Here is a 15,775-nt window from a genome sequence, read left to right as displayed (position 1 = left end):
CCCTATAACATTGCTACCCTGCTTGCCCCTCAATAACCTGGTGTTCAGTTTGGATTCTAATACATTTCTTTTTTTTTAAGTAAAAGGCTTTTGGGGCAGCTAGTTGGCACAGTCGATAGCGCACTGGCCCTGGATTCAGGAGGACCTGAGTTCAAATCTGACCTCAGAAACTTCACACTTACTAGCTGTGTGACCTTGAGCAAGTCACTTAACCCAAATTGCCTCACAAAAAAAAAAAAACCCAACAAAAATTAAAAGACTTTTATTTAAGAAGCTGGCTGTATGTAAGGAAAAACAGAACAGGGTGGGGGGAAGGAAGACTCTGGATAGAAGGAGTTTTGGGGAGGAAGCCATAATGTTGGAAACACCCTAAGAGTCAATATTTTATACAATGTTTTTCAACTTGATGTTTCTTCTTGGCTACAAATGAATATCTGTCCTCCCTGTTGAAACTATTGCCATAATTGCTCATCCACACTTTCAGCTTATTGTCTGACAAAATGTCCCAGCATCTCTGTTGGCATCCAACAATGATTATGTTGCCATGAGCTACCCTCAACAGAGAAGACAAATTTTCAGAATCTTCAAAGCCAGTGATGCCATTAAAGAGAAAATAATCTACTTTTCATCTAGTGAAGGTCAGAAAAATTAGAAGTAACAGCTCTCCTTCAAGTCTCCCAAGTATAGGATCTGCTTGATGGGCTGCTCTTCTTGATGATTCTTAGTCTTTCACTTACACCAGAAAACGTCCTTGTGGCTGAGGTTGGTGAAGTCTTTCAGCAGGGTCTGGGCTGTCACTATGGTCAGGGAGTAGGTTACATTGAACTGGTATAGCTGAAACATGACTACATTGACCTCCAGGCTATAGCCATTCTCTTTAGTCCTTGGGTCTCCAAAGTGGCTAGGTTCTCAGAATTATACCTGTCAATTTCTTGAACAACTTCCTCATGCTGACATTATCTGCTCAAATAGCACCATATCCTCCTCATTCTCACAAGATGATTCTGACACTGAAGCCAGGTCCAGAGTTGTGATCAGAACTGGGATACTAAGTGTTGATGACAGCCACATCCCATAAACTTATGCCCACAGAACTAAGCATTAGGTATATTTCCACCCTATTAGTCTTAGCCTATCTTTTTTAGCAGCAACATTCTTTTGAAGATCTATAGTCATGAATCAAAGAGTAATTAAAACCTCCGAAGAATCAGAGTGAGCTTGTTCAAAGGTCAATGGATAGTAATATAATTTGCTAAATGAGGCTATGACCCTTTATAAATGAGAAATTCCTCAAAATATGTTCTCTAAAGGATACCTTCATAGGAATGTATGATTAGGAAAAAAGTAATCCGATCCCATATCAAGAGGAAGGAATAACCAATTGATAAGCCATGTGTTCAATTTATATATTCTTAATATTTTTTTGTGGGGCAATGAGTACTTGCCCAGGGTCACACAGCTAGTAAGTGTCAAGTGTCTGAGGTCAGATTTGAACTCAGGTCCTCCTGAATCCAGGGCCGGTGCTTCATCTACTGCGCCACTGAGCTGCCGCTCAATTAATATATTCTTAATGGGAAAACAACACATATAAGGTTCTTAGCATGGTTGATAGAAACCTTTCTGGAATTTAAAGGACATAGACACAAATTGCACAGATGAGCAGTCCTGGAAATGTAGTCTACTTTGTTGGAAAGAATATCCACATTGAGGAGATCACACATATATTGGAGCACCAGAGAATGAATTTGTGCAGTTAAACTTAAGCTGAACTTGAAGTCTCTTGATTACTTTCTCTTTGTTAAGAATCTTTAAAAGTACATAGGATTGAGAGTTCTCTTTCTCATTACCTACTTACCAAGGTTTGAACAATCCAAATGTCAGTACTGACATAGTAAGCATACACATGAATTATCCCTGAAATTTATTGCATTTTGTGGTTAAAATACCAAAAAAAAAAATAAAATTTGGTATGCTATTCCCTTTGATTATAAATAAATGTTTTCTATGTTGAAGTTCAAACACATGTTCATAAGTACAATATTGTTGTTGTTTTCTTAATAGAATGGAGAGGGATGCAAATTTTCAGGTATGAATACATATATTCACCCTCAATATTCAGAATTGTATTTTGTAAGTTGTTTGAACATGACCCTTTATTAAAATAGCAAGCATAGAAACTAAATTCATCAAGATTGCCTGTTTCCATAACAACCAAACATAGATCAAAAGGATCCATGCTACCCAACATTCCAAATAATTCAGAAAATCTTATTGCAGAAAAGGATTTGTTCATTTGACAAAAACTTTATCTCATTAAAAGAAGCATATAATACACAAATACAAAAAAAGTGAAAAGAGTATGCATCTACATGTGAATGTGGTTTAATGTATACTTTAGGCTGAATATATCTTTCAAAATATTTCTCCCTATTTTGTCATTATATAACATTTTATTCCTGATACAGGCCACTTCAGAATTTAGAATACTCCTTTAAATTGTGTTTTTGGAATTCCAAAGAAAGAACTTATATTGACGGAACAGACTGAAGCATGCTATTTTTCACATTCTTTTATTGAGTGGCAAATATGGTGATGTTTTGCATGATCATATATGTATACAACATATCTGATTGTTTGGTACCTCGGCAAGAGGGGAGTGGGGGAGGGAAGGAGTGATAGAGATTGGAACAGAAAAAAATATAAATAAAAATGTTTAAACTGAAAAAAAAGAAAGAAAAAGAAAATAGTTTGGAGGATCAATCATGGTATTGGACAATTGCAATTTTATTCCCACATCTTCATGGCAGATGTGGGAGGAGGATAATCTGTTTTACATAGACTGGCCTAAATTTGCTTTAAAAGGAAAAGGAGACCACTCTCAGGTATAAATTGGCCTGGGGAGAAGAAGAAATAGTGTAGTCTTGGAATCTGGGTCACATAATGTATTTTTAAATGAGCCTGTGAGAAGAGAGAGTTTTTCAGGATTGATAGAATTCCCATTGCTATTTAAATAGGCATACCACTATGATTGGTTTGTGTATTCAGGAAAAAATATAGCAGCATCAGAAGCCTCATCCACTTGAATCAATTTTATATATTCATTATTCATTTTATTTTAAAATGAGTAAATTTCTTTTTTTTTTTTTTAGTGAGGCAATTGGGGTTAAGTGACTTGCCCAGGGTCACACAGCTAGTAAGTATTAAGTGTCTGAGGCCAGATTTGAACTCAGGTACTCCTGACTTCAGGGCCGGTGCTCTATCCACTGCACCACCTAGCTGCCCCAGTAAATTGCTTTTTAAAAATAGTTTATAGTCCATGAGCTTCTCATTCTTTTCCAATTCTTAGTCTAAACCATTGGATTGAATTGAATTAAGCCTACTCCAGAACAACAAATTTATGACATGACATGAATGAAAAAGATGGGGACAGAGAAGAGATGCAGTTCTTTGAAGAATCACATTCATGAAATCAAAGATTAATGGAATAATGGAAATGATGTGTTAAAACAACAGTTCCAGGCAGGTATATTATCAATTTTTCAATTTCTACCAGTATCAGGTTGACAAAATGGTTGCCTAACTTCTTGTAGTCCAAAGAGAGAGAGAGAGACAGAGAATGGCTACTTTTCCAGGTTTTGATCCCTTTTAAATAAGAGTCAGGTCATTATACGCCAATCAAATCTAAATTGGTTCACCTCCCCTTGATTCTGGATAATATTTTTAAATATGGTAATCAATCCAAAGAATTTTGACCCCACCTAGACTGAGACAGCATACTACTATCTGGGTGCTCTCCTGAGGGGGACAGTCAGTCTGATTGAGAGGAACTAACAGAAAAGGGACTCTGAATTTTCCTATATACTGAGCATCAATAATTATTTTCTCACAGAAATTATGTAAATATATGAAGATCTGTAATTTTTTACAACATATTCCTATATCAGGAACTTTCTACTTCATTGTAAATTATAATCCATCTATGATTTAACAGATAAATCCTAAGGCATTGCTAGAGACACTAAGAGGTTAAGTGACATCCAGTAACACATGGTTTGCACCTATTAAAGATAGGATTTAAATTCAGTTCTGTTTTTTTTATTGTAAGTCTTATAGTACTTCCCATGTCATGCTCACTTTTTAAAGCATCTTTCTCCCTGCTCTCCCTCTCATATACAAATGTGTGTGTGTGTATACACAAATACATATACATATATACATACATGTATATATACACACATATATATATGTATGTAGCATGTATGCATATACCAAATATGTCACATATATAATGCTTTATGTATTGTATCCCATTTGGTATTCAATTAACCAAGTAAGGTAGGGGATATTATTATCTCCATTTAACAGATGAGGAAACTGAGACTACCAAAAGTTTAATAATATTCATTAATAAATTTGTGACTTTAGATTTGAATTTAGGTCTTCCTGACTAAAATTCCAGCCATTTAATCATGATGGCACCCTGTTACGCATATAAATGCATATAAATAAATATTGCATACTTATGCATATATATTTTACATGAAAATATGTACATAAATAGTATATTTACAAAAAATAAACTTCTAATTAAATGCTTCCATTAAATATTTTCCCATGATGTAAAGAAAATACTGGTATTGAATAAATCCTCTAGTTCCTTTATGAGCTCCTTTTTTTTCGACAGTTTTTAAAAAAAATTACCATTTGTCTATAGAACCACCGAAGCAGGTTAACCTTTCAATTGAGAAATGGAACATATATGCCATGGCCTATTCTTTCTTTATCCACATTCTCCTTAACAGTAGAGATTGATAAGTGGATGATCACTCATTTGCTCCGGTTTGTATCCTCCTCTATATTCTTACTTTATCCTCTTCTAGACTCCATTTTCTAGATATTGAATAAGTGTGAAAACAAAATTAGGTGTGTGTGTGCGTGTATATGTTATATGTGTGTATGTATATGTACATATATATGTATATATGCACACACTTAGTCTTTTAAAATCTGTTAGCCTAAATGGCTCTTCAGATAATTTATTGCAATAGTCATTTTACACATGATAAAACTAAAAACCATAGTGCTTTTGATTTTCTCAAGGTTGCATAGCAAATGAATGGCTGACTTAATATTTCAAACTAACAAATCCAACAAACTCACAAGTCTCCTGAACCTGCTTTGTCTAGGTCTCTTCCCGATATTTACCACAGTCTCCAGTTTGCTATATTTCTGTAATAAACCATTAGAAAACACATTTAGCAGGAAAACTATATTGAGTTGTCTCTTGGCATTTATGTGCTTCTTGTATTAAACAAATAATAAAACAGATTTCTCCCCTTGGTGGCACTAGCCGGTTTTATACTCAGGGAATTCAGCCAGCCAGATTGATTTACTCTTCTTTAGACAGCTCAATATCCTATTCTGGCACTCCTTTACTTTGCCAAAAGTGATATAATTATCTCTTGGCTTCTTCAGTTTGAGCCTCAAGGCATATTTTCCTTAAATGCAAAATCACTGAATACTATTATTACTCACAACCTGTGTACTGACAGTGTACTAGATACTCTACAGAAGAAAGGGATATATTTGGTCATTAAGAAAACTAAGATTTGGGGCAGCTAGGTGCCACAGTGGATAGAGCACCAGTCCAGGAGTCAGGAGTACCTGAGTTCAAATCTGGACTCAGACACTTGACACTTACTAGCTGTGTGACCTTCAGCAAGTCACTTAACCCCAATTGCCCCACAAAAAACAAAAATAAGAAAGAAAGAAAGGAAGGAAGAAAGAAAGAAAACTAAGATTTTTTTTCAACTCCATTCTTCCATTCCAGAGAATAAATATCATGGTAAGTTGTAGTAGAAAGAGTTCTGTATTGATAAATTGAAGACCTGATTCTAGCACGCACTCAGTCACTTACCAAGTCTGATCCTAGGTAAGTCCCCCATGTTCTATGATTCTCAGCATTCTCAAAGGAAACAATTTAATTCAATTAGCATTCATTAGGCATATACAGATGTGATGTACTCTGCTAAGCTAGTTTGTGAAGATGAAAATAAGATTGTCCCTCACTGTAAGTAGAATATATTCTACTGAGAAATGAGGCAGTTGGACTTTGATCTTCATGGTATTTATAACTCTAAAACTCAGTGAGTCTAAGATTTATAATGCTTCCTGAAGCCTTGTTGAGAAGTCCTTAATGTCATATGCCTATGTTAATGGGGAAGCCATATTCTCTCACTGTCACAAAATTTCCCTTCTAGCTTACTTAGATAAATACAGAAAACGTTTTTCTTCTTCCTTTTGCACAAGTTTGGTTTTTTTTTCCCCCTGCATATCATAGAAAGTTTCATGTTGGAAACATTTAGTATCCATTTCAGAACGTCTGTCTTCTCAACTATCACATCTTCCACTTATCTGTATGTTGATCAAACTGCTTGTCTCGGCCCTGCAATTCTCAAATCCTGACCCTACTGATACTTGAACTTGTCTATATATCTAACTCTTGGTCATTCTTTTCCCTTTCTATTCTTCTGGAATTTCTTATTGCTTGTTGACAGTTCAGTGATTCATCAATCATCTTATTTTGACCTTTACAGAGTTGCATCCTCCTGGCTCCTCATTGTCTGATTGTCATAGATTCACTGTCTTCCTTTGGCCTATAATATTCATACAATCAGTATTTTGAATATCAATACAACTACTGAACTACCTCTAGTCCATCCAGGAACTGTTTTTTTTTTCCTAACCTTAATATGGATCTCTTACCCCTGACCCTGGGAAGAGCAAACATTTAGTAAATACCTATTTAAATTAATCAAGTGAAAATTGCATGAAATTATAGTGTGTTTACTTAAATAAATGTTGGCTGACAACCAGGATCATGATAAAAATGATGCTTCTTATTATTATTACTATTATTATTCATTCAATATTTAATTATAGAGGCAAAGGAGGAAGAGAAATAATTTCTACTAATAAAATTGAAATATTACATTGCTCAAACCCATGGTAATAGTACCAATTACAGTAGCATTATGGGAAAATAACTGAACTTTACAGAATAAGATATGAATTGGAATCTTGGATCTGCTGCTACTTGTTTGATCTTGGGTAAGTTATTTAATTTCTTGTGACCACAGTTTTCTCAGATAGGGACCTTTACGACCCTTTCTAGCTTTATGTGTATGATTAACTGAACCATTAATTTCTGAAATGGAAAGTTAGTAAAACTGTAGAAGTCTGAATTATATAACACTTTAAGAATAATTCCTTTTAATTCCACAAATTTCTATTTTTTATTTCTTTTTTTGTGTGGAACAATAAGGGTTAAGTGATTTGTCCAGGGTCACATAGATAGTAAATGTCAAGTGGCTGAGGTCAGATTTGAAATCAGGTCCTCCTGAATCCAGGGCCAGTGCTTTATCCACTGCAATACCTAGCTCCCCCCACAAATGTTTATTAAGGATTTATTCAAAAACACTGTTAGTGTAATAGGGGGTGAAAAGTTGAATAATACACAAACCCTCTGGAGTCTTACAATTCCATATGTGTTGCAGTATGTGGAAGTGGGGGGGTAGACTTAAACAAATAATTTTTGTAGGTAGAGGGATCAAGTATCTTGGTATTTTTATTCACTTGTATGATCATTGTAAATTTCTTTTTTTCCAAAGAGTTCAAATCTAGCTTGCTCCCAAACTGTGCTTTTCTTTGAAACTTTTTCACATGGATCATGTGAAATTATTTTCTTCTTCTAGGTTTGTCTTAGGTGTCCTTGGTTCTTTAGTAATGATATATTATGTGTTTACTATTTTTTCAAGACTCCATTCTTGCATCGGATCATTGTGTGAGGGTCAAATTATGACCCACCCCACACTCTTGAATTGAAGGGTCAGTTTCTATTCAGTCCTGACCTTACTTTTTTTTTTACATTTCTTTCATTGACTAGCACTTTCCTTGGTGTGACTGCACTCAGTAAAATAATAAGCCACAATGTCTCTCATTAAACCCTAAGGTTAGATGACTATGTATAGTGTACTACATTACTATCTCATATTTATTATATTTGAAGATTCTTTAATTTGGGAAGTAGGTGGTTTCTTTCTCTATGAACTTCTTTGATCAGCAAGCTCTACATTTCTATACAACTTGAGGCATCATGCTTAGGTGAATGAGTGATATTGAGACTTCCCAGGATTTTCTCTTTTAGGGTACTGGGTGGGTAGGTAGATAGGGACATACTTGGACTTCTCTAGTCAAGATTTTGTATTGTCTTCCTTTTTCACTTTGGACCTCTCTAGTTTGGCATTTTCAGTTCATTCTGAAGATTACCCAATTATGAAACTAGATGGTCTTGTGAGAAAATAAATATTAATAAGGGGCTCTGGAGGACCCAGAGAATACCCCAATCAGGAACTCTGGCTGGTTTCTCAGAGCCAACCCAGAAACAACAGAAATAGAAATCAAACTCTCAGTAGAGAGTCTCTTTCATTATACCTTGAGCTCTGCACAGTACAGCTCATTTTGATATGAACCACCCTCAGGACCTGTAAACCAATAGAATTGAATGATGCTATCCAATTAGCTTGGAGCAGGTGTAAGAACCCTCTCCCCTCTGTGCTTCAGGAGGCTTATGCTCTCTTATCTGAGAAACTCCTTGAGAACTAGCCACTCATTCTCTCTCCAGCTTCCTGGCTAGGATTTCTCTATCTAGGTAATGTAGTTCTGCACTCTTCTTTGGAGTCATGTGCTCATTCCTCTCTCGCTACAGTGCTGTGGGCTTTCAGCTTGCCTTAAATACAGTCAACTCTTTGCTAACATTTGATATGGTTTAAAAATAAAGGCTTGCTGCCAAAACTGGTGCAATAGCTTCTAATTTATAAGTAACATTATCTTAGAAATCCCATCTATATTCCCCAATAACTTAGAACAGAAACAGACTTTTCCCCAATATTTCAAATGACACAGTCTTTTAACCCCTTTGAAACTTCTCTAATTAGAGATCTAGTTGATTTTCTATAATCTTCTTGGTATTTCTTGGACAAGGAATTAGAACTTGTTTCTTCCTTATTTTCTTATCACAGTCTCTGCACTTACTCCCTGAGATGCCTCTTTTCTTCTGAAGTTTCTACTCCAATGGAAATATATTTGCCTATATTGCTGTTGAATTCTCTGTTGGTTTTCTCTTCCAGCATCCACAGATTTTGGCAGTATTTTAAAGCATTTGGGTAGATGGAGCTTGCTGAAATTTTTCTTCTGATATTTTAAATCATTATTGAACAATATGCTATTTTAACAAAATTATTGATGTAAAAATGAGCAATTCTGTTTTTGTATGATCTACCATGGGATTATTTAGCTGAACCATGCACCATAAATCAGTAATAAATAGAATTCATATAGTCAGATAGGGTTAAATTATTTCAAAGTCCATTTGCAAATTAATTATTTCAGTCAATAATTATACTAGTCATTGTTAATGGATTTCTACACAAGTCATTAATATGTATCTAAAACCTCATTCTTTCAAACACTTTGTTCTTCTCATGAAGTATTTAAGCTATAAATGGTATATATATATATATATATATATATATGGTTAGTGGATCAACAAATGGCACCCTTCAAAACACATGTAAAAAGCCTACAACTTTATAGTCAATATTGCTATAAAGCATATTATGTCCTTGGTAAACTATAGATGATTGTCAAACCAAAAAAGGCATGGAAAATTATTGGAATCTTCTCCCAGGGTTAAAAACAATATTCACCAGGATATATGAAAATAAATTTTGGAATGGTGGAACACAACCAGTATAATTTTCAATCTATTTCTTTTATGACACCTTCAAAGTTTGTACTAGCATTAATTCCTTGTGGGCATTATAAAGAATTAATTTTTATTTCAGGTTTTTATGACCCCATCTTTTGGCTAGAATTTAAAAATAAACTTGGCGTGCACTGGCCTGGGGCTCTGCAAACTGCACGGTGCTCCACCCACTGGTTGTAGCCATTGCCATGGCGCTGGCACCTCATATCATCACCACTCGCCAACACCTACATGGGCCTGGCAAAATTATAATGACTGGAAGCCAAGTGAGGGCAGTCATGTGACTGTCAGAACGGCCAGCCAATTGGCTGGGGCTATATGGGGTGTGCTGGGAAGAAGGGAGTTTTTTTGTTTTGTTTTGTTTTGTTTTGTTTTTCCCAGCATTCTAGCTAGATAGCAACAGGAGTGCTTGCTGCTGTGTATTCTCAGCTAATTCCTGGGCTGTGGTGTATTTCAGGTTGTATAATTTCCCTTTCCTCATTTTATTTCCATTCTCTTGATCCTACTGATCCTGTTTGTGTGGCTTTTTTAAACTTCTTTCTTGTTAAAATAAATCCTGCTCTGTTTTGAGGGAAGCTGCCAGTCTCCTTCCTTGCCCCACTACTGTGGCGAGCCTCTTAGCTAACACTCCCCTATTAAAAATTGGTCCCCACAGTTTTTGGCGAGTCAGCCAGGAGTTGATTAATGTAGTGAATTTCTTTAACCCATCCCCCTCCCCCTTATTTGGCCATGAGCCAACTAACCTAGGGGACCTTCTTGTCCCTCCCCCAGTGCCCCCTTAGGCAATCTCCCTTGCTTTTAAAAAACCTTAGCATTTATCTTGCTGGCCAGAGAAAAGCCAGTCCATTTAAAACTGCACCATGATTGAATATTTGGCTCCTCCCTTGTATATTCCTGTTGGCATATTTTGGGACAGCATATTGTCTCGATTTAAACTATTGGCCTCCTCAATACTTATTCATGGCATTGCTGGTTTCCTCCCCACAAACACAGCAAAAAAATCTTTGGAACAATGGTATGGGAGAGTTTATCTTTCCCACTGAGAACATATCCACTATTACTGGAAGCATTACAACTAAATTCAAACTTTACCATACTATTATAATCACAGCTCAAATGGCTATGAATTTTATTCTTGTTATTGTCATTATTGCAATATGGTATTTTTTCCAAAAAATAAAGAGAGGAAGGGATATGACCATGGTAGACCACGTGTTCAGAGGGATACCAGAACAAGTACCTCTATTGGAGATGACCTGAGTTCAGAAACAGATTTAGACCAGTCTTTAGAATCAGAACAACAGAAACTGCTCTCCCTACAAGATGTTACAGCCCACAGAGGAGCATGGCATAAAACATAGCCCATACAGTCCAAAGGATCTGAGTACATGGAAGAAACTTATACCTAGGTTTTATCAGAATATGAAGTCAGTAATTTTGCAGTTAAGGTCTATATTTAATACATATCAACCCACTTGTCTTATGGCAATTATACTATCCCCAAGTGAAATAGCAGACATTGTCACAGCAGGAAATTCCTTAGTGGCTTCCAGGAAAGCTTTAACAGAATGACCTCTCCAGGAGCCAAACTGGTATTATAATGATCCACAGCAATTCCAAGAATTAAAAAATGCTAGGGAAATGCTACTGAAAGGAATGGAATCCTGTTCTTCAACAAGCATTTTTCTTTGTTTGTTTTGGTTTTTTTGGTGGGGCAATGGGGGTTAAGTGACTTGCCCAGGCTCACACAGCTAGTAAGTGTCAAGTGTCTGAGGCCGGATTTGAACTCAGGTACTCCTGAATCCAGGGCCAGTGCTTTAACTACTGTGCCATCTAGCTGCTCCTGGAATCCTGTTCTAAGAAATCTGACAACTTGCAAAACTTTTGAAAACTTGCTCAGGAGCCTGATGAACAAACTAATAGATTTTATGATAGATTTTGTGAAGCTGCTAGGCAATTTACAAGACTGGACCCACTAGACTCAAAAGACTCCTATATTGTATGTAATACATTTGTATATGAATCATTGCCAGAAATCCATAAATTTTTTTATCACAGTGTACAGGCTCAAAAGATATGGCTGTAGACAGGCTTAGAGAAATTGCCACCTATATCTTTGAGGCGAATGAAGACAATACGGCTAAGCAAAGCATTTTGGCACTAGCACTTTCAGGTCAGGCATTTAAAGGTCAGTAGAAAACCCCTAAAGTTTGTCAGTACTATGAAAAACAAGGACACTCATTGAGAGAATGTAGAATTAGAAAGCAAGAACTCAGGAGGGCAATAACTGAGGGTCTGGAATATTTTTTTCAGGAGAAACTAGAATAATTATGGAAATTTTTACCAGAAAGGAATCAACCAAGATAATTACAGACATTACAACTAGAATCAGTATAATCGTAGACCCTATCAGGGAGGTATAGAAGGACAGAATCAGAATCATGGTAACTCTAGAATCCCGCAGAGGGAGACACAGGACTGATGGTGTCCAGGGGAGGAGTGGAAAATAAATACAGAAAGCTTTACTTTTCCAGATCCTGAATTTTTGAACCCTCTTGTACCAATCCATTTACCTCCCCAGAGTAACGAACCCCATGTAACCCTTATGATTGTCTGTTAGATACAGGAGCCTCTAAATCAGTCTTAGTGAGTAAACCAGACCCTGAATGCAATGCTATTGGATCTTTAAATGTGGTAGGAGTCTCAGGTAAGGCCCAAAGAGTGGCAGAATTAACCACTTGAATGTTATCTATGAGGCCTTTAACTGTAGAATATTCATTTTTACTTATGCCCAATGCCCCTGTAAATTTATAAGGTCGTGATCTCCTTTGTATACTTAGACCAACCATGTCTTGTGCTCCATATGGGGCTGTCTCTCTGCATTGCCAGAGGATACTGTTCATTTATAACCAATTTTGATTGCGACGCTCAAGGATCAGTAGGGGATACATCCAAAATCCCCTCTGACATTCCTGAGTTCCCATGGGCCTCATCCTCTACTGAAGTGGAGCTCCTTAAATCTGCTCTGCCTTTTTCTCTATACCAGTGCATGAGGACTTCCAGTATTTATTTGCCTTTACCTGGAAAAATACACAGTGGACATGGACTAGACTCTCAAAGGGATTTGTGGACAGTCCTACATTATTTTCTCAAATTTTACAACAGGACCTGGCTTCTATTACTTTTAAAGGTTCCACTTTAGTGCAGTATGTTGATGATTTACTTTTAGCCTCCCCTGATGCTGACACCTGTCAGAAAGATAGCCGCCATTTATTATTAGAACTATACAAGAGAGGCCACAAAGTCTCTAAGTCAAAGGTGCAATGGTGCTTACCTCAGGTAGAATACTTGGGCTTCATTCTGGCTGCTGGAACTCTCTCTGTCTCTCCTAAGTGAGTCCAGGCTATTCAACAACTTGCTTCTCCCTCTACTAAGAAGAAGTTAAGGGCCATTCTGGGAGCAGCTGGGTATTGCAGACAATGGATACCCTCTTTTGGTGAAATTATTAAGCCTCTTATAACTCTAACCAAAAATTCTGTCTCAGAACCTTTACAGCTGGATTCCCAGCATCTCTCAGCTATAACAGAATTGCAGTGGGCATTCTTATCAGCACCTGCATGAGGACTCCCAGATTACAGTAAGCCTGTTACTCTTTTTGTGCATGAACAGAAGGAAGTGGCTTCTGGGGTCCTGACTCAATCATTAGGATCTGTCCAGCGTCCAATAGCTTATTATTCCAGCCAACTAGATTCTGTGGCCTCTGAGGGGGCACCTTGCCTCAGGGCAGTGGCGGCTACAAACCTTTTGGTAGAAAAAGCTTCTGATTTGGTCCTAGGTAAACCTCTTACAATACAATGTCCCCATGAAGTAGAGGCCCTCTTACTACAACATAGAACACAAGCCTTTTCAGATGAAAGGCTGGCTAAGTATGAAGTAACTCTGCTAGGTCATGAAAATATCCCTTTAAAATGCTGTACAGTCCTTAAACCAGCAACACTGCTCCTTAACTTACCACTCTCAGGGGAGCCGTTGAATGACTGTGCCTCTTTATTTGTTATGACTAAGAAACCCTATGATGATCTTTTGGATATACCTTTAGAGAACCCTGATATTGTCCTCTATACAGACAGTTCTTCATTTATGAAAGATGTCACCCATTTCATTGGGGCTGCTGTAGTTTCTGATTATGATATTATCTGGGCAGCTTCTCTGCCTTCACATTTTAGTGCACAAGCTGCTGAACTTGTGGCTCTTACATAAGCCTGTAACATAGTCAAAAAGGGAAAGGTGCTACCATTTATACAGACTCCAAATATGCCTTTGGTGTATGCCATGCTGTAGGCATGCTTTGGCTACAGAGGGGGGCTTTCTAACATCCTCTGGCAAAGCTATTGCTAATGGAGACCTAATCAAGGACCTCCTATCTGCCCTGAAACTTCTCTCTGCTCTAGCAATGGCACATCACCTTGCCCACACAGGGAATAGTGATCCTGTTTCAAAGGGGAATGCATAAGCTGATTCAGCAGCTAAGCTTGCTGCTTTAGAAGCCCCTGAACATGTATTTAACCTCTCACCTTCTGAGGATATTTCTGTCCACCTAACTTATGATGATTCTGAAGTAGAAAGGTGGAAAAAGAGATTCAAGGCTAAACAGATCAATGGAGTCTGGATGTCTTCAGAGGGAAAACCACTTATTCCCCGGAAATTCTATCACCAGGTATGCCTCTCTATTCACAAGAAAGGCCATTTTGGCACACAAGGCATTATGGATTCAGTTAGAAAGACCTGGTTAGCACGAGATATAACTAACATCGCATCTCGAATGTGCTTGGGCTGCTCCACATGTCAATGTTACAATCAACATGCCTTCCATGCTAAAGCATATGGAAGGTGCCCTTTGGCATATACACCTTTTGAACATCTACAAATTGACTTTATTTCTATGTCCAAAGCAGGACAATATAAATTTTGCCTTGTTATTGTTGTACCACTCACTCGATGGGTGGAGGCTTTTCCTACCCCATGAGCAACTGCTGGCTTTGTGGCCAAAGCTCTCCTTAAAGAGATTGTTCCCCTTTTTGGGCCACCAGCATGCATTGACTGTGATAGAGGTACACATTTTACAGATTCAATTCTCTCCCAGATTCTTTCTTGGGAGTAACTCCTAGATTTCATACTCCTTATCACCCTCAATGCTCAGGCCAAGTTGAATGTACGAATAAAGAACTTAAGAGCATGACTGGCAAGTTATATACTGAAACCCATTTAAAATGGCCTGATGTTCTACACTTAGCATTATTCTATATGCAGAGTAGCCCAAGAGGTGAACTCCACATATCTCCTTATGAGATGCTTTTTGGTCACCCTCCTATAGAAGCTAAAACTTTTTCCCTAGTCTATACATCACTAGTGGGATGTATAGGATGTTTCCAATCTACAGGAACTACAAACTAGGTTATGTGAACTCCATGAAGCAGGAGTTGCTGTATAAGCTGGCCCTTTAGACTTTTCTTTGCATGATTTAAGTCCTGGAGACAATGTATATATTAAGAATTTTCAGCGGACCAGTGTGACCCAGCTCACTTGGGAGGGACCTTTTCTAGTATTATTGACAACTCCTACTGCTATTAAAATTGAAGAAAAAGAATCTTGGATTCATTGTTCCCACATGAAGCCCATACCATTTGTGGGTAAAGTAATTTCAGATAAAACTCAACCAGATGCTAAAGAGCAAAGAAACCAAATGGAGCACAGGGGTAATAGACAGTTCTAATTTGCAAGCATTATCACTCAATTGCAAACCCTGGGACTCAAACTACATAAGGTATCAGGAGATGGAAATTGTCTTTTCAGAGCCCTTGGAGACCAATTAGAAGTTCATTCAAGAAACCATATCAAACACATACAAGAAACTGCTAAGTATATGCTCAGTCATAAAGAAGACTTTGG

General features: G+C 37.2%; 1 pseudogene; it reads right to left on the bottom strand.

Moving 5' to 3' along the window:
- The window catches only part of LOC122747500, a 50,409-nt pseudogene extending 35,486 nt beyond the window's left edge, over window positions 1-14,923 (bottom strand).
- Window positions 14,924-15,775: the final 852 nt, after the last annotated feature.

Source organism: Dromiciops gliroides, chromosome 3 (assembly GCF_019393635.1).
Source record: "Dromiciops gliroides isolate mDroGli1 chromosome 3, mDroGli1.pri, whole genome shotgun sequence".
Taxonomy (NCBI): domain Eukaryota; kingdom Metazoa; phylum Chordata; class Mammalia; order Microbiotheria; family Microbiotheriidae; genus Dromiciops; species Dromiciops gliroides.
This window is presented reverse-complemented; position numbering and strand designations above follow the sequence as displayed.